Raw genomic sequence first — 27667 nt, forward strand, 5'->3', positions numbered from 1 at the left:
ATGTAAGTGCAGCATAATTTCAGACTTATTTAAATTTTCTCTTACCTCTATCATCATCAAATATTTTCTTTGCTTTCAATCATTGAAAAGTATAGATATGTTAAATACAAGTCACAGAATTCATGAAATTATCTGTTGGAATTTTTGCCTTTTAATTTATTTGTATTTTTTAGTAGGTTTTTCCCTTTATTATTTGTTTATATTATATATTTTTGGTGGGGTCAACTGTACTTTTATTATATTATTAAATATTATATTTTCCTAGATAACCATCCATTTCATTAAAGTTTTCAAGTTTATTTGGAAGGAAGTTAAGTGATACATCACCATATATATCAAGATGGTATAAACATCTTGAGCTGAATGGGCCTGTCTCCACCATTTACTATTCGTATGAAATTGATGGGCCACTTGAAATGACTTAAAAGTTCTGTCTTCTTAATTTTCTTTACTTTTTGTGAAAAGGGTAATAGTACCTATTATATGTTTGTTATGAGAGTTAAGTACATATATAAAACCCTTTAGAACCCAGTAGGAACTCAATGTGTATTAAGTAGTATTACTGTTTCTCAGTATCTCTAGTGGTTGTCTTATGTGCATGATAAGTTGTGTTCATTTGCTCTTCCTCCACTAAAAATTAATTAATTAATTAACTAACATTTGAGTGCCTTCCCTAGGCCCACATCCTCACATCCGTTGTCCTGCCAGATGGGAAGCACCTTTCTTTCTCACTGCCTGTGGCAAATGGTGGACACGCAGGGGAGGGATGCAGAGCATTTGGCTTGCCTGGCGGTTACTATTGTGGGTTCCTTACTGATTACCACTCATCTTTTCATCCTTGAATGGGGAAAGGGCATTCATTTTGTACAGCAGACCAAAAGAGAAATAGGAGAAGTTGACAAAGATGGACTGAATTTAAGTTTTGGAATCTCAGTAACATAAATTCTTAAGGTACATTGTAAAGAATGGGTAATTAGAGGGGAAAGAGCATAAATATTAATGTCTAGGGCAAAAGGTTTAGATTATTTACATTAAAAAAATAACATTTAATGAACTAACAGTCTTTGTTATAGAACCTAAAAATGAAAATCAGTAATTTTTCTTAGTTGGTAGGGATACACAAAACAGAGAAAGCATTTTAAGAAGCAAGAGTTTCTATGTAAAGATTGGGAAAACCAACTCTCTGTATTGGTAAAAATTATTAGACACTGGTCGAACATTTCCAGCCCTGACATTTATTAACTATATAACCTTAAGCAAGTCCTCTAACAACTCTAAGCCTCAGTCTCAGCATTAATAAAACAGTAAAAGAAATAATTTGTAAAGGGATTTTGAGTCACTGTATAAAAAGTGCTACATGTACACCGAGAGGAGAACAGGAACTTATTACATGTCAGTACTCTTTCCCTTTCCTTATTATTCCTATCTTTTATAGATAGGCTCAAGGTGAGGATAATAAAGAAAACTTAGCTGTGCTATATATACTGTAGCAATGTGTAAGGAATAATATAAATAATAAGCTATTCATGGAATTTTGATGCCAACTGAAATAGAGGTCACAACATAAACACTGAACGGGAGAAACCATAAAAAAACACAATTACTATATAGTTACAGGCAGGATTTTCATTTACATTTTTCAGATTCAGAATATATGATTATGCACAAGACCATCAATGTCTGAAAGTAAAAAAAAAACAAAAATTATTACTTTAAGTATCTTTTCCATAAAGAAAGCAAATGTACTGGTAGAATATACAGAATTTTTTTCTTTAGGGAACATTCTGAACAGAAAAAAAAAATTCTATTATATGGAAACATATGTACATGGAATCTTCCAAATGACAGCTCTTTTTAATATATAATTTCTAAAACTATAGTATAGAAAGTATATGCATATTTATAAAATTATGAATAAAATTCCAGGTAAAAGAAGAAAAAATTTAATTATCAGATCTATTTTATGATGTCTCAGGAAGAGCATATGTACTTGTTTTCATGGTTTTTCTCTCAGTGAAACTCTTAAAGCTTTTCCATTCATTAATAATAAATGGAAAATCTTAGAATTAGTTTTGTGTGACCACAACTTTTATTGAAAAAACAAAACAAAACAAAGCATAACTGTTAAGAGCTCTCTTATTTTAGATTGCTGATTCTCCAGTAGCAATACTTCATCCATCAATTATTTAATTACTCACTAAAGGATTAAAACAAAACATGATACACAGGGTGATATCATATTTTGTGTGATGTACCTAAAGGAGTGTTTAAAGGAAAAGTTATAGCTTAAAAACATACATTATTAAAGAATAGTTGTCCAAAATCAGTAATCTCAGTTTCCACCTAAAGAATCTAGAAAAAGTTAAAATTAAACCCAGAGAAAGACAATAGGCAAACAATAGAGAAAATCAACAGTCAAAAGTTATCCTTTAAAATTATTAATAAAATTGAAACCCCAGAAAAACTGATTTAGAAAAAAATGATCTATATAAAAAATGATAGAGTGACATCACTACTGAATCTGCGATATTAAAAGAGTGATAAGCGAATATCTGTCCAAGTGTCTGCTGATAAATACAATTTGGTGAAATGAATAAATACATTGAAAAAAGATAACTTACCAAAACTGACAAAAATGTAGGAAATTAGAATATGCATTATCAAAAACCTCCCTCAAAGAAAACGGCAGTCACATATGGTTTCATTGAAGAACCCTATTAAACATATGATAATTAAAACCAATTTATACAAACTTTTTCAGAAAATAGAAGAGAAGGAAAAATTTCTCAAACCCTCATAAGAAATCACCATAACTTTGATACCGAAACCAAATAAACATGTACAAAAAAATTAAAGAGCAATGTGTCTCATGAACATAGATGAAAATCCATGATGGAAATTACCAAATTTAATCTAGTAATGTATTAAAAAAAGAGAGAGATAATATATCATGACCAAGAGGGGTGCATTTGAAAGAATGCAATGTTGTTTTAGCATTTAAAAATCAATCAAGGTATTCACCACGTTAACAAAAGAGAAAATGATATAATCATGTTAATAGATGCAAAAAAGTCATTGAACAGATCTCAACATGAATCCGTGATAAGACCTCTTAGCAAACAAAGAGTATAAGACCTGGCTCATCAGATAAAGGACAGCTACCAAAAAAACCTGCACTAACATTATGTATACTTAATGATGAGGTATGAAATTCTTTCTGCCTAAGTCCACATGCAAGGCATAATCTTCTATTCTTAGCCTTGGAGATCCTGGCTAATGGTAAAAGGCAAGTAAAAGAAGTGAGAGGGAAAAATGTTTGCAAATAAACATATTTAAGCTATCTTTATTTGCAAACCCCATAATATTTTAAATACAAAAATCCTAAGCCATCTACAATAAACTAGTAGAACCAATAAATGAATTTAGCAAATCCACAGTGTAAAAAATCAATAAAAAGTATTTCCATATACTAACATAAAACAACTGGAAAATGAAGTGTTTTGGCTTATTCTTTTTTTTTTTTTTTTTTTTTTTTTTTTTTTTGCGGTACGCGGGCCTCTCACTGTTGTGGCCTCTCCCGTTGCGGAGCACAGGCTCCGGATGCGCAGGCTCAGCAGCCATGGCTCACGGGCCCAGCCGCTCCACGGCACGTGGGATCTTCCCACACCCGGGCGCGAACCCTCATCCCCTGCATCGGCAGGCGGACTCTCAACCACTGCGCCACCAGGGAAGCCCTTGTTTTGGCTTATTCTTGAAGGATATCTTTGCTGGCTGTTAAACTTTAGAAGACAGTTTTTGTATGTTTTCTGTTTTAATACACTTTAAATATGTCATGTCATGTCACCTGGCCCCTTTAAGTTTCTGAGTAGAAGCCCATGATTATTTGTATTTTTGTTCCTGTGTATGCAGTGTATCATATTCTGTAGCTCTTTTGAAATTTACACTTTGTGTTTGATTTTCACTATCTTTATTATAATATACTTCGTTCTGATTTTCTTTTCATTTGTTTTGTTTTGGATTGGCTGAATTTCTGGAATTTATGTCTTTTACCAAATTGGGAAGATTTTCAGCTGTTATTTCTTCATATATTTTTTGTTCTCACTCTACCTTTTCTCTCTTCTCATCAGAACCCAGTTACACATATGCTAGAACTTTTTACATTGTTGCATAGTTTCCTGAGTTTATGCTCATTAAATTAAAAAAACAATTTTTAATCTTTGCTCTATAGATTAGATCATTTCTATTTATCTGTCTTCAAGTTCACTATCTGTCAATCTCTAATCACTATTAAAAACATCCAATGGATTTTCAAATTTTCAGATTTTGTATTTTTCAGTCTTGGAATTTATAAGATTTTAAATTATATTTCTACTCTAGGATTTCCTATTTATTAATAAATTAATATTTCCCTTTAAATATTTGATATATTGTATATAATTATATAATTACAATAGCTTAGAACATTGTATGCTAAATCCAACATATGGTATATTACAGGATCAATCTTCTTTAAATGCCTTTCCTTTTAAGTATGGGTCTTACTTTCCATTTTCTTTATGTATCTAATAATTATAGTTTGTATATTATACAATGTGCTATTAAGTTTTAGAGACTCTGGATTATTTTTATTCCTCTATAAATTATAGCAGATTATAACAAATATAAGAAATTATTAACTTTAAGGAGATATGTTAGTCATTTTCTTATACTAAGTCTTTGAAATCTAGCATGTGTATTATAACTGTAGCACATATGAATTTGGACTAGCCACATATCAAGTCCTCAGTAGCCACATGTGGCTACCATATTGGATACACACATATGTGTGTAGCGATCTCAGTTAAACTTGTCACAAGCAAAGCTGAAATACATATTTTTACCAAAATTAAAGAACCGATACGACCAATTAATGTATGATTTTGAAGTATTTATCTTTGTGTCTACAGCAAAGGTCCATCAGTTTTGTAAACTGTTGCTTTTGAAATCAGATTCGCAGATTAATTTGTCAGCTGACAAAGAGAGGAGGATCTTATAGGCTGGTGTTTCATTGGGATTGACCAGTAGGTAAAACAGTCATCAACTAAAAGGAAATTGATAATAAGATAGAAACCTCAAACAATATGGAGGCAATTAAGGCTGCAGGTTGGAACAATAACAATTCCAGGAGGACATAAATATTAAACACAGAAGGAATTCAGCAACTGAAACAGAAAAGAACTGGACAGAAAGAGTAGGCAGTGCTTTACCACAATGTTGAGAATATTATTTAGAATGATTCAGTATATAATCATTCAGCAAATAATACATCTTCTCTTTTCTCACATCCCTAAATGACATGTACATGATGCTCTTTTCCTCATCCTTTGCTTTTCAGGGAAAAAAAGGTTTATTTTAATTAGAGATAAACAGAAAATAGAATTAAGTACAGTCTTTTAAAAATGGTGATCACTTAAACTGCCCCTTGGGTTTAGAATTTTGAGTCTTATTCTTACATTTTTAATAGGTCTAGTTTCCTGTTGAGACTGTTGTTTAGATTATCTAATTTGTCTCTTATTATTTGAAATTAGATCACCGTGAGTGCTTTTAGTCCTGTTTCTGTTCATGCACTAATCAAGGTACATAAATTGTGATAATTGACCTGGGTTTAGTTCTGTTCCTCCTTCTAGTTAATTAAAGATATAGTCATCACAAGTAGATAAAAGAAGTAAAATGCACTAATTGAATGATTATTTTGAGTATTAAAGACTCAGTACATAATCTTGGGCTGGTTATTAAAGATAAAAGTCTGCTTTTACTTGAGTTTCAGAAACAGGATTTTGGGAACTCAAATTTACAATAAATTGCCTTAAAATCAACTCAATTTCCTTAAACTCAATTCAAGTAATTAAAATATCCTGGTTCACTAGCCTCATAGTGTTCAAGGTAGGTACATGAGATAAACCATGGACTTGGAATGGCTTGTCTCTCCCATGTTAGTTTCTGAATAAAGAAGAGTGCATGTTTTTAGGTAGTGTCATGAGGGAATAGAGATAACTCTGTCTTAAAAATTTGAGTGAAAGATCAGTTTAATAGGGTAAAGAAAGAATTCCACCTTTCTGTATGCCATTGTAGCCCTCAACAAGGATCATAGATGAAAATAAAAGCTATAATGACTCTCATGGTAAAATCATGAAAATGCTTTTATTTAACTGATTCCAAATAAAATAAAAACATAAACGAAATAGTTTGAAAATCAGAATTGTAAAAAGGTTTTTAAAAAGTCTAAGCCACTCTCTCTTAGAAGATCCACAAACAAACATAACTGTATATATGTAAAATATACTGTGCAACAGAGAAAGAACTTTACCTGGAGAACTGGATGTACTTTGTCCTTCACTTTTGCAAACCTCTTTTTCTATGGTTCCAAAATTGATATCTGATCATGATATGGATCAGCCCTATAAGGAAAAAAGTATATTTTATTTTTTCCTTCTTGTCCCTCAAACTTTTTACTCTGAGACAATTTTAGATTTGGGTGCAGCTGTAAGAAATAACGTTAAGCGATCCTGTGTACTCTACCCAGTTTTGCCAGTGGCACCAACTTGCAAAATTGTACCACAACATTATAACCAGGATACAATCCACTGATTTTATTCAGATTTCCCCATTTTTACATGTACATTACATTTTTACATGTTGTCCTTTGAAATCTGTGGGGGATTGGTTCCAGGACCCACCACGGATACCAAAATCTAGGACTCTCAAGCTCTATAGTCAACCGTCTGTATCCAAGGAGGTCCCACATCCTCGGATTCAACCAACTGCTGATCGTGTAGTACATACTGTATTTATTGCAAATAATCCAGGTGTAAGTAAACCATGCAGCTCAAACCCATTTGTTCATGGGTCAGCTGTACTCATGTGTATGTGTGTGTGTGTTTAGTTTTATGCAGTTTTGTCACATGTGCAGGTTGGTGTATTTAACACTACATTCAAGATACAGAACAGTCATATTATCACAAGGATCCCTCATGTTACTCTTTTATAACTACATCCAACCTTCCTCCCATCCCTAACCCCAGGCAATCCTTAATCTCTTCTCCATTTCTGTAACTTCGTTGTTTCAAGAAGATTATATAAATGGAATCATATGATATGTAACCTGTTGGTTTGGCTTTTTTCACTCAGCACATTTCCCTTGACGACATTTCCAAGTTGTTCTGTGTATCAATAATTCATTCCTTTTTGTTGGTGGGTTGTATTCCATGGTATGGATGTACCACAGTTTATTTAACCATTCATCCATCAGAAAACATGCGGTTTGTTTTCACTCTTTGGCTATTGCAAATAAAGTTAATGACAAATGCTATGAACATTTGTCTACAGGTTTTTCTGTGTTCTTTCTCTTTTGAAAGAAATAACACATGTAAATTCGATGGACTTTTGCAATGTGGACTTTAAATACTTTATTTTGTTTAAAATTGTAAATCAAACAAGGTAGGCAAACAATAATTTCTTTGAAGATGCTTAACAAAATGTGTTTTGGAATCATCATTTAAAAGTAGTTTTTAGATTTGTCTGTAAAATAAATTTGAGCATATTCGAGATCAAAATTTCCTTGAAAGAGAAGAGGGGTGGTTGGAGGGAGGTGGTATGGAGTTCTCGTTGAATCAACTTAAAATGAAATTCCATTGAGTTCTCATAGAGCATGCTGGGTACTCCATCTGAGTGGTCTGCACCTGGGAGGATGAGGGCAGCAGGGGTCGAGCCTCTGGCACACTTAACAGTGTTTAATCATTCCTTTTTCCTGGGGGAAGATGAATGAGGAGTTGTCATAGGGCTGAATGTTAAACTAATTGATGTCTCTCTACTTTCCCTGTGGAAGGAAATAGCAAGCATTAGAAATGATTGTCTCTACCTCTCAATGATCTCATAACACCAAATATTACAATGCATAATGAATGCCATTTTGGATTCCTTTAGAATTACTTAACGAGGTTGTTGAATACTATAGGAATCTCATGAGGAGCCTGTTTCTGTTTGTTCAGGTGAGGACCAAGACCTTGCTGAAGCAAAAGCTTTAATACTATTTACCAGAGGCTCACAGTAGCAGTGACATCCTCAGAACTTGGGGTAAAGAGAGTTAGATGTTTTCACAGCATTCTTTGTCTCCTTAATAAGGTAGGGAACTCTGCAAACTATGGATACTTGTTTAAGATAAAAGCATATTGCTTTCTTCAAAAAATCCCGGAAAATCCAACAAAACCAAAACAGAGAAGTGACATACTTTGAAAAGAAAGCAAAGTTAAAAAACCACAAATTCCATACAATACCCACTTGCTTTCTAATATAGCTCTATTTCTACAAACAAGTTAGGGTTTAAGCATTTCACTGAATTATAAAGCAGAACTCGTGAGAGTAAATCTCGCAGACAACAGTGAGATTATGTGTCATCCTTTTCTCATTCAATTTTTCAAGAGGAAGAAATTTCTTATCCTATAGCCTGTCTGTGTGTTCAGAGTAGAGGCTGTACATTGCCCTTCAGAAGTGGGGCCTGTTGGGTTTTTGTGTTAAGGTCATTTAAGTCACAAAGCCTAGCTATTTCTCTCTTTCTGAAATTAAACACACTCCCCATCGTGTTGTAATGGATTTCAGTCCTTTGTTATTAAAGATCCAACTGTTCACCTCCTGAAACCAAGAGCTTTTTAACACATTGTTGCTTCATTTATCTCTGGGGAAGACACTGATCCACCCATTTTCGGCTGGAGTGACGCAGCACTCTCAATATTGCTGGCAGTAACACAGCAATAAAAGTGAACAGTAGACATTTTGGAGGAGAACCATTACCTTAACTCGCTAATGAGTTTTGCTTTTCAAGAGCTTTTCAGTCAAAAAGATTTACAACAGAGGAAACCTCAGAGTCAGATGACTGGCTCTTCAAAGTCTTATCAGAGACCTCTGGGATAACATTCATTGCACCAACATTGGAATTATAGGGGTCCTAGAAGAAGAAGTGAAAAAAAAGGGTCTGAGAAAATATTTCAAGAGATTACAGACAAAAACTTCCCTAACATGGGAAAGGAAATAATCAAGTCCAGAGACTTGAAGCACAGAGACTCCCATACAGGATAAATCCAAGGAGAAACACGCCAAGACACTTATTAATCAAACTACCAAAAATTAAATACAAAGAATAAATATTAAAAGCAGCAAGGGAAAAGCAACAAATAACATGCAAGGGAAGCCCCATATGGTTAAGAACTGATCCTTCAGCAGAAACTCTGCAAGCCAGAAGGGAGTGGCAGGACATATTTAAAGTGATGAAAAGGAAAAACCTACGGTCAAGATTACTCTACCCAGCAAGGATCTCATTCAGATTCTACAGAGAAATTAAAACCTTTACAGACAAGCAAAAGCTAAGAGAATTCAGCACCACCAAACCAGCTTTACAACAAATGCTAAAGGAACTTCTCTAGGCAGGAAGCACAAGAGAAGCAAAAGAACTACAAAAACAAACCAAAAACAATTAAGAAAATGGTAATAGGAACATACATATCGATATTACCTTAAATGTAAATGGATTAAATGCTGGATGAGAGAGATATACCATGATGGAGAGATATACCATGTTCTTGGATTGGAAGAATCAACATTGTGAAAATGACTATACATCCCAAAGCAATCTACAAACCTAACCTTGCACCTAAAAAACATAGGCTGGCTTAAAGGATACAAAAACAAGACCCATATATATGCTGTCTACAAGAGACCCACTTCAGCCCTAGGGACACAAACAGATTGAAAGTGAGGGGTTGGAAAAAGATTTTCCATGCAAATGGAAAACAAAAGAAAGTTGGAGTAGCAATTCTCATATCAGACAAAATAGACTTTAAAATAAAGACTATTACAAGAGACAAAGAAGGACACTACATAATGATCAAGTGATCGATCCAAGAAGAAGATATAACAATTGTAAATATTTATGCACCCAACATAGGAGCACCTCAATACATAAGGCAAATGCTAACAGCCCTAAAAGGGGAAATTGAGAGTAACACAGTCATAGTAGGGGACTGTAACACCCCACTTTCACCAATGGACAGATCATCCAAAATGAAAATAAATAAGGAAACACAAGCTTTAAATGATACATTAAACAAGATGGACTTAATTGATATTTATAGGACATTCCATCCAAAAACAACAGAATACACTTGCTTCTCAAGTGCTCATGGAATGTTCTCCAGGATAGACCATATCGTGGGTCACAAATCAAGCCTTGGTAATTTAAGAAAATTGAAATTGTATCAAGTATCTTTTCCGACCACAACACTATGAGACTAGATATCAATTACAGGAAAAGATCTGTAAAAAATACAAACACATGGAGGCTAAACAATACACTACTTAATAACCAAGTGATCACTGAAGAAATCAAAGAGGAAATCAAAAAATACCTAGAAGCAAATGACAATGAAAACATGATGACCCAAAACCTATGAGATACAGCAAAAGCAGTTCTACGAGGGAAGTTTATAGCAATACAATCCTACCTTAAGAAACAGGAAACATCTCAAATAAACAACCTAACCTTGCACCTAAAGCAATTAGAGAAAGAAGAACAAAAAACCCCCAAATTTAGCAGAAGGAAAGAAGTCATAAAGATCAGATCAGAAATAAATGAAAAAGAAGTGAAGGAAACAATAGCAAACATCAATAAAACTAAAAGCTGGTTCTTTGAGAAGATAAACAAAATTGATAAACCATTAGCCAGACTCATCAAGGAAAAAAGGGAGAACACTCAAATCAATAGAATTAAAAATGAAAAAGGAGAAGTAAGATATACATCACAGCAAGATCCTTTTTGTCCCACCTCCTAGAAAAATGGAAATAAAAAGAAAAACAAATGGGACCAAATGAAACTTAAAAGCTTTCTCACAGCAAAGAAAACCATAAACAAGACAAAAAGACAGCCCTCAGAATGGGAGAAAATATTTGCCAATGAAGCAACTGACAAAAGATTAATCTTTGAAATATACAAGCAGCTCATGCAGCTCAATATCAAAAAACAGACAACTCAATCCAAAGATGGGCAGAAGGTCTAAATAGATTTCTCCAAAGAAGATATGCCAACATATCTTCTTCAGCAGATTGCCAACAAACACATGAAAGGATGGTCAACATCACTAATCATTAGAGAAATGCAAATCAAAACTACAAGGAGGTATCACCTCACACCAGACAGAATGGCCATCATCATAAAATCTACAAACAATAAATGCTGGAGAGGGTGTGAAGAAAAGGGTACCCTCTTGCACTGTTGGTGGGAATGTAAATTGATACAGCCACTATAGAGAACAGTATGGAGGTTTGTTTTAAAACTAAAAATAGCATTACCATATGACCCAGCCGTCCCACTACTGGGCACATACCCTGAGAAAACCATAATTCATAAAGAGTCATGTACCACAGTGTTCATTGCAGCACCATTTACAGTAGCCAGGACATGAAAGCAACCTAGTTGTCCATCGACAGATGAATGGATAAAGAAGATGTGGCACATATATACAATGGAATATTAAATATCAGCCATAAAAAGAAACAAAATTGAGTTATTTGTAGTGAGGTAGATGGAACTAGAGTCTGTCATACAGAGTGAAGTAAGTCAGAAGGAGGAAAACAAATACCATATGCTTACACATATATACGGAATGTAAAAAAATATATATATGGTTCTGATGAACCTATGGGCAGGACAGGAATAAAGACGCAGTTGTAGAGAATGGACTTGAGGACATGGGGAGGGGGAAGGGTAAGCTGAGAAGAAGTGAGAGAGTAGTTTTGACATATATACACTACTAAATGTAAAATAGATAGCAAGTGGGAAACAGCTGTATCACACAGGGAGGTCAGCTTGGTGATTTGTGACCACCTACAGGGGTGAGATAAGGAGGGTGGGTGAGAGATGCAAGAGGGAGGGGATATGGGGACATATGTATACATAGAGATGATTCACTTTGTTATACAGCAGAAACTAATACAACATTGTAAAGCAATTATACTCAAATAAAGATGTTAAAGAAATTTATTTTATTGAAGTATAGTTGATTTAGAATGTTGTGTTATTTTCTAGTACATAGCAAAGTGATTCAGTTATGATATATATACATTCGTTTTCATATTCTTTTCCATTATGGTTTATCACAAGACATTGAATGTAGTTCCCTGTGCTATACAATAGGTCTTTATTGTTTATCTATTCTATGTATAATAGTTTGCATTGGCTAATCTCAATCTCCAGTTGTAGAGAATGGACTTGAGGACATGGGGAGGGGGAAGGGTAAGCTGAGAAGAAGTGAGAGAGTAGTTTTGACATATATACACTACTAAATGTAAAATAGATAGCAAGTGGGAAACAGCTGTATCACACAGGGAGGTCAGCTTGGTGATTTGTGACCACCTACAGGGGTGAGATAAGGAGGGTGGGTGAGAGATGCAAGAGGGAGGGGATATGGGGACATATGTATACATAGAGATGATTCACTTTGTTATACAGCAGAAACTAATACAACATTGTAAAGCAATTATACTCAAATAAAGATGTTAAAGAAATTTATTTTATTGAAGTATAGTTGATTTAGAATGTTGTGTTATTTTCTAGTACATAGCAAAGTGATTCAGTTATGATATATATACATTCGTTTTCATATTCTTTTCCATTATGGTTTATCACAAGACATTGAATGTAGTTCCCTGTGCTATACAATAGGTCTTTATTGTTTATCTATTCTATGTATAATAGTTTGCATTGGCTAATCTCAATCTCCCAATTCATCCCTCCCCACCTCCTATCCCCCTTGGCAACCACAAGTCTGTTCTGTATGTCTCTGAGTCTGTTTCTATTTCATAGATAAGTTCATTTGTGTCATATTTTAGATTCTACATACAAGTGATATCATATGGTATTTGTCGTTCTCTTTCTGACTTACTTCACTTAGTATGATAATCTCTATTTGCATCCATGTTGCTGCAAATGGCATTATTTCATTCTTTTTTATAGCCTAGTAGTATTCCATTGTATATATGTACCACCTCTTTTTTATCCATTCATCTGTTGATGGACATTTAGGTTATTTCCATGTCTTGGCTGTTGTGAATAGTGCTGCTATGAACATAGGGGTGCATGTATCTTTTTGAATTATAGTTTTGTCTGGATATATGCCCAGGAATGGGATTGCTGGATCATATTGTAACTCTATTTTTAGTTTTTTGGGGAACCTCCATACTGTTCTCTATAGTGGCTGCACCAATTTACATTCCCACCAACAGTGTAGGAGGGTTCCCTTTTCTCCACACCCTCTCCAGCATTTATTTGTAGACTTTTTAGTGATGGCTCTTCTGACCCATGTGGAGTCTGTACCTTATTGTAATTTTGATTTGCATTTCTCTACTAATTAGCAATGATTAGCATCTTTTCATGTGCCTGTTGGCCATCTGTGTATCTTCTTTGGAGAAATGTCTATTTAGGTCTTCTTCCCATTTTTTGATTGGGTTGTTCATTTTTTTGTTATTGCATTGTATGCTGTTTCAACAAGTATTTTTTAAACTACCATACAAAATAAGTCACAAATGAAAAATATCAAAATTATGTTCCTTTTATTATTTGCTTTTTCCTTTATTTACTTCATGAACATGTCTTCCCTTGAAGTCCACTTATTTCAATATCTAAACAAATGTTCTGTTCACTGTAGAGTCTTATAAACAATTTTCCATATAGATAAATCATTCAATATCATATTTATGGGTTACCCTCATTTGATCATAGTGAAGTCAATGTTTTGAAAGAAATATTTTAGGGCTGCAAAGGTGAAAAACATATGCTACAAGAAATTGCGCCCAGATCCCAGGGAATGAAATCACTGCCCCCAATTTAATATTTATCACTGTTTCTTGCTATCAGAAGCGGCATCAAATAATTCCTCAAGAGTACTCCTGGTTTTTGTGTGATCTGCTGCTCCGTCATGGCACTTTAACTGAGACATAGACACAGGAAAACCTTTCTTCCTAGCCTCTACCGAAATTGCCTGTAGACAAAAAGGAGCTCCCTATTTCCCAAGCCGTGATAGCAGAGTCTGATGTCATCTCTCGTATTGTAGAAATAGAAAGAGGAAAAGTGTAGATGTTGTTAAAAAACCAAAATTCAACTGAGTAAATTTGAAAATCGAGTTGGCTTTATTCAACAATTCATGAATCAGGCGTTATCCCATCTAGTAAACAGAAGGTCGCTCTGAGGAGTTGTTCAAAATGTCAGGGGGGAGGTGGAGGGTGGTTATAGGAGGAGGTTGGGGCAAGGAAGTGACTAGCAAAAGAAGAGAAGGAATTGTTTCAGGCCAGTCACCTTCTTTTGGGGGAAGGGCAAATGTCTCTCATGTGGATTACCTCTTCTTCCTCTGTGTGTGTGTGTGTGTGTGTGTGTGTGTGTGTGTGTGTGTGTATTGGGGGTGGGTGGAGGAAGAGGCCCATATGCCAGATTACCTCATTGGTACTGACCAGAAAATTCCAGAGTGGCTGATTAAGATTACGTTCCTGGGGAAGGTCAAAACTGCAATTAGGTCACGTATTAAATCTAGGTTTCGTTCCGTGGGCTTTAGCATGAGTGATGCCATTTTGGGCCTGTGGTTTTTTCTTAACAAGGTTAACATTCGGGGCTCCAGAGATAGGTTGCCTGCAGTCAGATCTGACCTCCACCATTTACAAGTAGTGTGACCTTAGGCAGGTTACTTAACACTCAGTTCCTCACCTGTAAAATGGGCACTAAAAAAAAAGATCTAAGCCCATAGGCTGTTATGAGGATTGAATGATGTAATACCTACAAGGTGCATAGGATATTGTGATGCATAGATTATGTCCACAAGGGCGAACTATGATTTTTCCTTTCTCTCTGCTGTGGTTGGGGTCCCCAACATCTACTTCCATTATTGGATTTCCTCCTTCATAAAAATGTACTGCTTGGGAAATCCACCATATTTCAATGGCTTTGGGTATATACAGTAGTTCCTCCCTTATCTGTGGTTTCACTTCTCATGGTTTCACTTACCTGAGGTCAACTGCACTCCGAAAATATTAAATGTAAAGTTCCGGAAATTAACGATTCATAGGTTTTAAACTGTGCTCCATACTGAGTAGCATGATGCAATCTTGTGCCATCTGGCTCCAACCCGCCTGTGAATCACTTTGTCCATCACATTCCTTAGCGCTAGTCACTTAGTACTCATCTTGGTTTTCAGATTGACTGTTGCAGTGCTTGTGTTCAAATAACCCTCATTTTACTTAATAATGGCCCCAAACTGCAAGAGGAGTGATGTTGACAATTTGGATAGGCCAAAGAGAAGCCTTCAAGTGCTTCCTTTAAGTGAAAAGTTGAAAGTTCGGGACTTAATAAGGGAAGAAAAACAGTCCTGTGCTGAGGTTGCTGAGATGTATTGTAAGAATAAATCTTCTACCTCTAAGTTGTAAAGAAGAAAAAAGAAATTCATGCTAGCTTTGCTGTCATGCCTCAAACTGAAAAAGTTAACAGCCACAGTTAGTGGCAAGTACTTAGTTAAGATGGAAAAGGCATTACATTTGTACAATAAGATATTTTGAGAGAGCGCTAGAGAGAGACCACATTTATATAACTTTTATTACTGTATATTGTTATAACTGTCCTATTTTATTATTAGTTATTGTTGCTAATCTCTTGCTGTGCCTAATTTATAAATTAAACTTTATCATAGGTATGTATGTATAGGAAAAAACATATTGTACACAGAGGGAGGTACTATCTATGGTTTCAGGCATCCACTGGGGGTCTTGGAACACAGTCCCCTGCAGATAAGGGGGACTACTGTGTTTTCTTTCTGTTCTTCTTTATAAACTCTCCCTTTGATAGGTTAACATCACGCAGAGCACCTCTTCCCAGTGTAAAGACTGATAGAAATGTAAATACTTCAGCTTTCTGAGGAGGGAAGGAGGCCACATATGGGAAGAGGAAATAGACTGCCTTCTGTGCTTTTTCCTTGCAGATAACCTCACCATCTTGAAACCTCAGAGAGCTCAGCAAGAGAATTTATGGCTTGGGGAAGTAGCCAGAGCATTTTGTACCATTTTTCAGCAGAGGAATCTTGGAAACAATGCACTATTTCTAGTAAATGCAGCCTTCTTCATGTGTAGGGGGCAGGGTTTGGAGAGTCCTGTGGAAACAAAGCATCATTTTCCTGGATGCAGAATGCTTCAGTCTGTTCTTTTCTCTAAACACATCCCATTTTCAATTTTCTATTTTATTACAACTATGTGCAGTTGTGTCTCTTGTGCTTATGTTCTCACTTTGCTCTGTTTGTTCCTGGTTTAGGGGAAGTCTGTGTCAGAGACGGAAGCATGGGGACTCATGAGAGTCCTTCATGGGCAAATGGTAAAATTCCCAAGGTCCAAATACTAAATGCAAAACAGCACATGTTTTTTGTGCTCTAGGTTGACACACAAAATATATTCACATCTATATGTTTTTTTTTCTCATATGTTGATGGTTTTCAACTGAGAAATCAACCCTTTCCTCAAATCACGTGTCAATGACGGCAACAGGAATCGATACTGAGGATGAGGGATGTACACTGTAGTGCTGTCACAGGTAGTATTCTGGTCCGAAATATGTTTTCTGGGTAGGTGTTTAGGCCGTGAGGATCTCAGTGCCATCACATGACTTTTAGCACAGGGCACACGAGAATCATATTTTCATAACGTTTCTGGATTTAATGAAATAGTTTATGTTAGTCCCCCCAGATGAAGCAACAATTAGTACATTGTCAGCTCCAGTTGGGACTCAAAAGATTAACGGTTTGAAATCCAGAAACCAGCTCTTACTGACACTTGTTGGAGGCATTTTACCTGATGGGTGGCCAGAATCTCTATTCCATTTTATCACGGGTCATAAAATGGGCCTGAGTGCTCTATATCTGCAACATACAGTGGATGGAATGCACTGATGAAATAAAAATAGAATCTGACAATTCCATACTTTGGTGATAATCTCTGATTTAAACGCTTTGGTCAAATGTTTGTCAGAGCTAAGATGTATGTTTTCTGATTGCCCAGTGCATGGGAATGTGGGAGAAAACACACACACACACACTCCCTCTCTCTCTCTCTCTCTCTCTCTCTCTCTCCAATCTATCTCTATCATTTTATTGCAGTTACTCCTTTGTTTTCATTTTACTGTCTTCCATTCAAAACTATGAAGAAGGAATAAATGTTCAAATATTAAAGAAGTATTCTGATAAATAAGAAAAGTAAGTGTTGATGTCATTTGCACAGATTTTTAATGACTACAAAATAATTTCATCTTCATTCCTGTGAAGGATTGGGAATTGATCCCCATATATAATGCAAGAAAAAGAGAGATGAAGACCTAAAACAGGACAACGAAATGTACAGGAACTCTAAAAAGCCCCACCAATTTTAATAGAGTTTTGAGTTTTAAAACGTGAGCCTGACATATTCAGTAGAAATAGAATTCTATTTGAATAGAATAGAATTGAAAGAGAATTGAATAACAAGTTAAAGATATTATTATTATGTAAATTAATAAGATAAGGTAACATAGTTTTAGAAGTGGTTTAATCTTTATTTGAAAGAACAAGTGTAGAATTTAGTAATTTTATTTTTTTCAAAATCAGATGCTCATTAGTGAGATAAAAGCAAGGGGAGAGAAACTCAGATAACCAAAAGAAATAAGATTATACACAGCCCTTAGGATGGGGCAACTTTTGACCAAAGCCAGATTCCCTGGGTGCCTCTGGCATACCTGCTGATGTGGACTCATTATCTGACAGATTAACAGTTACCCATTTTACAGAGGCCAACTACTAGATGCAGCTAGGAGGCAAGAGAGCCTGTCGTCAAAGCAGCCCATTGTTCTGAGGTGCTAGGGAACAGGCAGAGCTAAGAGACAGAAAAATCTGGATCCAGGTTCTAGGTTTTGTCTTACAGACCAATGATTTGAAGAATCAGCTAAAGGAAATTTTATTATTTGAAAAACCCATTTTGGAAAAATGACGTTCTGCGATTAACCCCATTCTAATGCTGCCCCTGGCTATTATGCTCTTTTAACAAGATGTAAAGGGCAAAAATGATGCAGCTCAGTTCCTCACATGTATGATCAGTTAGAACAGGTACCAAGTGCCATCCTCGCTGCAAGCAGGGCCAGAGTGGTATTGACTGCTGCATGTACTAACCCTAACCCTCCAGCATCCTTCCTATAAGGATGCTTGGGGTATAGTGGGCCTACCCATTTAATCCTGGATAATTTCCCCATGTCAAGAACCATAAGTTAATTACATTTTAAAAGTCTCTTTTGCCATGTATGGTAACATATTGGTAGGTTCTGGGGATCTGGACATAGACATCCTTGGGAGGGCATTATTCAGTTTACCACATCTATTTTCAGCTGGCTTGAATTGGGATTTTGTCACTTTCATCCTGGAGAATCCTAATTAAGACACAATGATTCTGCTTTTTTATTTACCTTAGAAGTCAACTACCTGTTATTAATATATACTTCTGCATTTAGTGCATATTATAAATTCAAAGAAGCAGAGATATTTATAAGAAATCACAATAGAATGTGAATTACTAGTATTTTAATCCTCACTAGAGCAAATTACATACTTGCTTTCAGGCTTATTCATTTATAGTATTCAGATAATAACTCCTGATTTGCCTGATTCACAAGGTTATTGTGAAAATTTAATGAGATTTAAAAAAACCCATGAATTTCATGCTGCATGCATATAGAAATTACTGTTGTTTTGTCTCATATATGTATCAACCTTTAGGGTAAGTCATTCACTCAATAATACTGACTGTAGTTTTTGACCATTTGTCTTGCTATAATTGCTTTTGCGTCTTCCTCCAGGCTAATGAAAGAAAAAAAAAAAGATATGCAGGTCCCCTCTGCTTGAATAAGGCAGAGAATAGGCAATTTCTTTTTTCCCTCTGCTTCAAAATCCATTGGGGAAAAAGAAAGCAAAACAAGAAAAAAGGGAGGAAAAAAACCTACCTTTTATGGAAGCAAGGAAATGATCACACTCCAACACACCAAAATGGGAAGAAGATGTGTTAAGTATTGTGAAATAATGCTTAGAGATAAGTGAGGATAAGAGAAACCAAACATACCTTTTCAGATATGAGGGAAGTTAAAGATTCTTCTGGTAGCCTGTGACTGAGTCCAAGATAAATCTTTTCTGTTTAGTTCAGAGAGATGGGATACATGAATGTGAACCGGCAACACCTCAGAATGGCAGAGGAGATACTGATGAAGGGAAAACTGTGCTGCAGCTCTTTTGTGTTTGTTTTTTTTTAAATATACAACTTAGCTTACAGTCTAAGGTGGGGGGATGTTGATGCTTCACCTAAAGAAGGTGGGAAGGTAAATAACAGTTGCCAGGTCAAAAATTAATATAAACACATTTGCTGTGACCACACTGACATCATGGATACTGAAACTGAAGGGGGATGTTCAGAAAAACAGAAGAAATCACAGATTTGATGAGAGTGTGTTTGAAGTATCATACCCAAATCTGTTACAGATGCCTCCATGAGATACATGGATGAGAAATGGTCTGCTGAGGACCAGTCAGAAAATAACCAGTATGAGATATGAGCACAATCACCCCACCACCAGTCAAAAGGGAAAAGGAGTTAAAGTATAGGGGAAAAAAGAATATAGATCATAAAGAAAAATTGCCCAGAGGAGGAGAGGTTACCAGGATAATTTATATAATCAAAATCTCCCTAAACAAATTCCTTAAAGAAAAGATAAAATATTTTAAATTACATGACAAAAGGAGAAAATAGACTGAGGAAAAAAATTAAGATATTGCAGAGATGAAATCTATATCTACCTAACTATATCTATATCTATATCTATATAGTCAACCTAAATAAGGAGGTAAACAGAGGCAAGCTTGAATTACCAGAATTTTATTTTATTTGGGAATAGCAGAGGAATTGCATTTTAGCAGATGCAAACTGTAGCAAGCTACAGGTTAGTCTGCTGAGGGTTCAGATTGGGCTGTATTTGGGGTGGGCTTGGAGTACAAAGAGGGGAAAGTCCAGTCATAGTCTAAGCGGTAAGTTCATTGGCTTGAGGATGGGGAGAGATCCTTGGTGGGTGTTTATGGGTCAGGAGGTAAGTTTTGGTCTTCTGTAGATCAGGCATTTATGGGAACTCAGTCTCTTAGTTCCTTTTTTTTTTTGGCTGTGTTGGGTCTTCATTGCTGCGCACGGGCTTTCTCTAGTTGCAGTGAGTGGGGGCTACTCTTCATTGCGGTGCGCGGGCTTCTCATTGCTCTGGCTTCCTCTTGTTGCGGAGCACAGGCTCCAGGCGCGAGGGCTTTAGTAGTTGCAGCACGTGGGCCATAGAGCACGCAGGCTTCAGTAGTTGTGGCTTGCAGGCTCTAGACTGCAGGCTAAGTAATGGTGGCGCACGGGCTTAGTTGCTCCACAGTATGTGGGATCTTCCCAGACCAGGGATTGGACCCATGTCCCCCGCATTGGCAGGTAGATTCCTAACCATTGTGCCACCAGGGAAGTCCAGTCTCTTAGTTTTTACATTTTGTTTTCTTGAGGGCCCGTTGTGAGATTCTCCTTTCCATGTCCTCTAATTCCTTTTTATATTGAAGTCCTTTCACAGTAGCATATACATATAAAATATATTCCAAATTAATTCTGAAGTATAAAATTGAACAGTTTTTTCTTTTTTTCCCTCTGATCTGAGATCTTGAATTGGTCTTGTGAAAAGGTACAGCTTGTCCCAGGAAAAAAAGTTAATGTCAACTTTAATTGGTATTTCTAAAAAATGTAGGGTTTATTATTATTCAGGTAAAATGAGGCAAACAGATCAGGAGGCAATTGCCATTGAATAAACAGTTTGTTCCTCGTAGTTCCCAAGAGGAAGGACACATCCTGCCACACAGGACCACACAGGGAAGCACCAGGGCCCATCAGGAGGCAGAGGGAACAGAGAGAAAATGTGGGCACGAGCCTTTATCTAGGTTTCTGTGGGAGGGAATGGGTCAGGCAGGATAAGCAAGTTTAGGATCGTTTATTTTAAATAACTTCAGTAGGCTCTGGGGTGGAGGGCTGCTCCTAGCTGTCTGTAAGCTGGAGTTGTCTGTAACCTGGTCTTGGGGTGATTAGGGCCGGGGAATACTGGAGCCAGTGTGAGTGCCTTGTGAGAGCCAGATAAAGGAGGGGGATGGGCTTTGGAATGGTTGGTTTGCATATGAAAGGCACACATTTGGTGGAGTTGTTGCTATCTCTAGGAATTAGTAAATCCCAGAGGAATGTCTCTGTCAGTGTAGGCAAGGCCCCAGATATCAAAGTACCAGGAAATACAGAAAACAAAAACCGTGATTAATATAAGTTGCAGTAGGAGGGCTCTTAAAAGACAATGAATTGCAATTCTAAAGAATGGTTTGCCATGCTGTGCCAAAGTTGTCATTTATTGTGTACATGATGTAATATTTATTTAATTAAAGCCTAATTAAGTTACATTATTTATTAGATCATTGAGTTACAGGGGAATATACTTCTGACAGTTTCGTGTGGTAGTGTTCAGAAAGAAGTTTGTTTTCCTTAAAATTAAGTATTCTATGAATGCTCTATTGAAAATTTTATATTTTCAGGACAGAATGTTGCTGATGCCTCCTGAATTTGTGTTTCACACTATGTAAATGAACACCTGAACAAAGAAGTAAGACTAATACATTCTAATAACGAAAAAACACTAAAAGAAATACATGGATGGTTACATTTCATGCATATGCCCACAGAGACTCCAGGCTCATAAGAGTTTGCATGTAATTGGAACCTGGGAGGTGTGAAAATCTGGATAAAAAGGAATTTAGGATTCCAGACGAAAAGGTAAAAGACAAAGGGAAGGACCGTTTATTAAGTCAGTGGGAGAACTTTTCATCCAGACTCATTAACAGAACAACTAAACTTCCTCTGAAACAGGTTTTTTCTTTTGTTAAAATAAATACCACCATTGGTATTGAGAATCTTGGAACTGGTCAGATGCAGTGGTAGAAAAGGGATGAGAAGCAAAACTAATTTATTTTGCAGAAATTGTTGGTCAGTTTCTAGCACTTTGTAGACCATAGAAGTATGAGGTAACTATTCAATAAGTTATCGTTCAGATACTTGTCAACAGAATAAAATAAAAAACTTCTGGTACTGTTCAGCAGGGGGCAAGTGTTATTTTAAAATAGATATCAGTGACTTAAAGGAAGGCATTGGGAATGTGTCTCATTAAAATCACAAATGGCATCGTGTTGGATGTGAGGACATACAGTCTGTAGCACAGAAATAAGATTCAAAATTTACTTTTTAAATTGGAGAAATGAAATGAGCTGTCAAAATAGAATGAAACTGAGGAGGGACACAGTTGGCTCATTGACTGTGCACTTCCATCATTAAAGTTTCTCATCTGAAAAACAGACATAAAAGCTGTAAACAGACAAAGGACAAAATCCCTGGTCACAACATTGTTACCGGCAGCATGAAAATTTTTGATATAAAGTCTATACATGCTTGACTTACTTCTAAATGCCATGTGCATGAAATTCTTTTAAAACTCCACAGTTAAGTTTCAACTATTTAAGTTTTGTTGAGGATAAAAATCTCTATATTTTCAACAACTTTACAAAGCTTTTTAGATAATTAGCAGTTGTTACTTTTAAGAAGTAAAAGTACATTTACTGTGCATTTGTTTTAGAGAAGGAAAGAAAAGATACTTCACGTCTAAATTATTTGATAGCAAACGCTTGCTTTTTCGTGTATTGAAGTGCACTCTGTATTTACTTTGATGAGATCTCAATTCCATCTATAGGCATACCTCGGAGATGTTGCAGGTTTGGTTCTAGACCACTGCAATAAACCAAATATCACAATAAAGCTAGTCTCACGAGTTATTTTGGTTCCGCAGTCCATATAAAAGTTATATTTACACTACACTGTAATCTCTTAAGCGTGCAGTAGCATGATGTCTAAAAAAACCAATGTATATACCCTAATTAAAAACACTTTATTCCTAAAAAATGCTAAACAATATTTGAGCTTTCAGTGAGTCCTAATCTTTTTGCTGGTGGAGGCTCTTGTCTTGATGTTGATGGCTGCTGACTGACCAGGGAGATGGTTACTAAGTTTGGGGTGGCTTTGCAATTTCTTAAAATGAAACAGCGATGAAGTTTGCCGCATTAAGTGACTCTTCCTTTCATGACTGATTTCTCTGTAGCGTGCGATGTTATCTGAGAGTATTTTATCCACGATAGCGCTTTATTTTTTCAAAATTGGGATCAATCCTCTCAAGCACTGCTGCTGTTTTATTAACTAAGTTCATGTAATACTCTAAATCCTTTGTTGTCATTTCAACAGTCTTCACAGCATCTTCACCAGGAGTAGGATCCATCTCAAGAAACCACTTTCTTTGCTCATCCATAAGAAGCAACTCTTGATGCGTTCAAGTTTTATCATAAGATTGCAGCCATTCAGTCACATCCTCAGGCTCCACTTCTAATACTAGTTTTCTTGCTCTTTCCACCACATCTGCAGTTACTTCCTGCACTGAAATCTTGTACATCTCAAAGTCATCCATGAGGGTTGGACTTCTTCCAAACTCCTGTTAATGTTGATATTTTGACCACTTCCCATGAATCATGAATGCACTTAATGGCATCTAGAATGATGAATTCCTTTCAGAAGGTTTTAAATTGACTTTGCCCAGATTCGTCAGAGGAATCACTATCTGTGGCAGCTATAGCCTTGCAAAATGTGTTTCTTAAATAATGAGACTCAAAAGTCAAAATTACCCCATGATCCGCGGGCTACAGAATGGATGTAGTGTTAGCAGCCATGAAAACAACATTAATCTTATTGTCCGTCTCCATCAGAGCTCTTGGGTGACCAGGTGCCTTGTTATTGAGCAGTAATATTTTGAAAGGAACCTTTTATTCCTGAGCAGTAGGTCTCAATGGGGGCCTTAAAATATTCAGTAAACCATTGTTGTTAACAGATGTGCTGCCACCTAGGCTTTGTTGTTCCATTTACAGAGCACAGGAAGAGTAGATTTAGCCTAAGTCTTAAGGGCTCTACGATTTTTGGAATGATAAATGAGTGTTGGCTTCAACTTCAAGTCACCAGCTGCATTGGCCCCTAACAAGAGAGTCAGCCCGTCCTTTGAAGCTTTGAAACCAAGCATTGACTTCTCTTCTCTAGCTATGAAAGTCTGTTCTTTAGTGTAGCTACCTTCATTAATGATCTTAGCTAGATCTTCTGGATAGCTTCCTGCAGCTTCTGTATCATCAGTTGCTGCTTCACTTTGTACTTTAATGTTATAGAGATGGCTTCTCTCCTTAAACCTCGTGAACCAACCTCTACTAGCTTCAGACATTTTTGCTGCAGCTTCCTCACCTCTCTCAGCCTTCATAGAATTGAAGAGAGTTAGGACCTACCTTGCTGTAGATTAGGCTCTGACCTAAGATGTCGTGGTTGGTTTGATCTTCTGTCTGGACCACCAAAACTTTCTCCATATCGTCAATAAAGCTGTTTTGATTTCTTATCATTCATGTATTCACAGGAGTAGCACTTTTAATTTCCTTCAAGAACTTTTCCTTTGCATTCACAACTTGGCTAACTGTTTGGCTACAAGGGGCCTAGCTTCTGACCTGTATTGGCTTTTGACACGCATTCCTCACTAAGCTTAATCATTTCTAGCTTTTGATTTAAAGTGAGATTTAAAGACATGTGACTCTTCCTTTCACTTCGTCACTTAGAAGTCACTGTAGGGTTATTAATTGGCCTGATTTCATGTTGTTGTGTTTCAGGGAATAGGGAGGCCTGAGGAGACGGAGAGAGACAAGGAATGGCTTGTCGGGGGAGCAGTCAGAACACACACAACATTTATGAGTTAGGTTTTCTGTCTTATATGGGCACAGCTCATGGTGCCCCCAAACAATTAGGATGGTGACATCAAAGATCTCTGATCACAGGTCACCATAACAAATACAGTAATAATGAAAAAGTTTGAAATATTGAGAGAAGTACCAAAATGTGGCACTGAGAAATGAAGTGAGCAAATGATGTTGGGAAAATGCTGTTGACAGACTCGCTTGATGCAGGGTTGCCACAAACCTTCAGTTTGTAAAAAAAGCAATATCTGTGAAGTGCCATAAATCAAAGTACAATAAAATGAGGTATGCTTGTATTTATACTGAAACCCAATCAATAAACTAATGTATGCAGGAACATTGGGAATGTTCTTCAGAAGGAAATTGATAGAATGTAAGTGTATGCCACATTGGGCAGAACGTATATTTCCATGTACGTTTTAACCGCGGGTCTTAATGATCATTTATGTTGCTTAAGCAACTTCCAAAGATTATCTCACTTGCTCATTATAGAACTTAAGTAAGGATGACAAGGTAGATACTAATGTTTGCTTAAAAAAGAGAAATTTGTCTTCTCTGTCTGAGTTATTTCACTTGGCATGTGACCCTCTAGATCCATCCATGTTGTTGCAAATGGCAAGATTTCTTCTTCTTCTTTTTAATGACTGAGTAGTATTCCATTGTATGTACAGACCACATGTTCTTTATCTATCTCTGCTGAGGGACATTTAGGTTGCTTCCATATCTTGGCTATTGTAAATAATGCTGTGATGAACATAGGGGGACTTATATCTCTTTGAACTAGGATTTTCATTTTCTTCAGATCGATACCCAGGTGTGGAATTGCTGGATCTTATGGCAGTTCTATTTTTAATTTTTTGAGGACCCTCCATGCTGTTGTCTATAGTGGCTGTACCAGTCTACATTCCCAGCATGTGTGAGGGTTCCTTTTTCTCCACAATCTCACCACAATTTGTTATTTGTTGTCTTTCTGATAATAGTCATTCTGACAGGTGTGAGGTGATATCTCACTGTGGGTTTTTTTGTGTGTGTTTTCTTTTTATTTTTGGCTGCATTGGGTCTCCATTGCTGTGCACAGGCTTTCTCTAGTTGTGGCGAGCGGGGGCTACTCTTGGTTGCGGTGCTCAGGCTTCTCATCGCGGTGGCTTCTCTTATTGTGGAGCATGGGCTCTGGGAGCTCGGGCTTCAGTAGTTGTGGCATGCGGGCCCTAGAGCGCAGGCTCAGTAGTTGTGGTGCACAGGCTTAGTTGCTCCATGGCATGTGGGATCTTCCTGGACCAGGACTCAACCCGTGTCCCCTACACTGGCAGGCAGATTCTTAACCACGGTGCCACCAGGGAAGCCTCTCATTGTGGTTTTGATTTGCATTTCCCTGATAATTAGTAAGCCATGTGGTGGTACTCACAGAAAGATGTCTGTAAGAACACTCGCCAAAAACATTGATAGTGATGAGGCAATAAAATTTATATTTTAAAGCAGGACAAGAAAAAGAGTTAAACATAACATTCTCTCTCTGTGTCTTTGTTTGGGCTGTTTCCCTCCCTAATGTGCAGTACACATCTGCATTATACATTAACCCAGAGACTCTCAAAGATGAGCGTGCCTGTTCAACTGTAAAGATCAATTTTTTTTTCTTTCTTCTGACACTAGCAGTGTAACTTCTTAAAAGAATAGTGTTTTTTCCCAGCTCCGTAGGGGGTCACGGTGACTTGTTGCTCACTTTGTACATGCTGACCTGGACCGTGTATCCTCCGTGACCTTTGTGTGAAACATCAGTATGCCATTCTGATGTACGATCCTTTGTCTTAAAAATGTACATGATGTGCCTTCAACTTCTAACAGGCGGAACAGTTCTCAGAGCTTTCTGAGAATCTGCTTCCCGGGCTATAATCCTCAGTTTGGCTCGAATAAAATTCCCTTTTTTTCTTCTTAACTTGATAGTTAATTGAATTTTGAACTTTTATAAACAGAAAAATTAAAGAAGTAAATGAAAGCCTAACCAAACAAACAAACAAACAAACAAACAAAAAAAAACGAAAGAGAGCTTAACAGAGGGAAACTATGGTATAAGAGGGGCAGCATCATATTAAAATAGAGCACTAGGTAATAACCTAGCATGAGATCGAGTGTGAGTTTTGACACCAAATGGATGGATGGATATCACTTGATATTCTTTGGCGTTAGCATTTGCTAGTGTTGCTTTTACTTTCCTATTATTTCTAAAATGTGTCATATTTCAGTACATTCTAACCATTTCCTTGCCTCCAAGATCCTTCCCATCACAGGTATGATCCCCAGCTTTGTCGTTCATGTAAACAGTTAGAGAGTACCCCCCCCACACACACAATGAGAGTGTAATAAATACCAGTGCTTAATGCTATTATCGTTAGTATTATTATTCATTCAACAAATATCTGTTGAATATGTATGATAATTCTGCTGTGTGTGTGTCATATTTGAAAACACACACGATTTGTCTTTATAGATCTTGTACTCTAATGGGAATACAAAAGGTATCTATTCAAAACCCAGCTCTCCTGTCATGTTGCAACAGCTGCTCATTTTTTATAAGATAAAGTCCATAGCATTGACATGTTACCCAAAGTCTTTTGTATCTGACATTTCCCTGTAACTTCAGCCTTACTACTTGACATTTGCTTACAGTTATACCTTTCAACGCACCC

The sequence above is a fragment of the Neophocaena asiaeorientalis genome, unplaced genomic scaffold (assembly GCF_003031525.2).
Source record: "Neophocaena asiaeorientalis asiaeorientalis breed wild unplaced genomic scaffold, Neophocaena_asiaeorientalis_V1.1 scaffold40, whole genome shotgun sequence".
Taxonomy (NCBI): domain Eukaryota; kingdom Metazoa; phylum Chordata; class Mammalia; order Artiodactyla; family Phocoenidae; genus Neophocaena; species Neophocaena asiaeorientalis.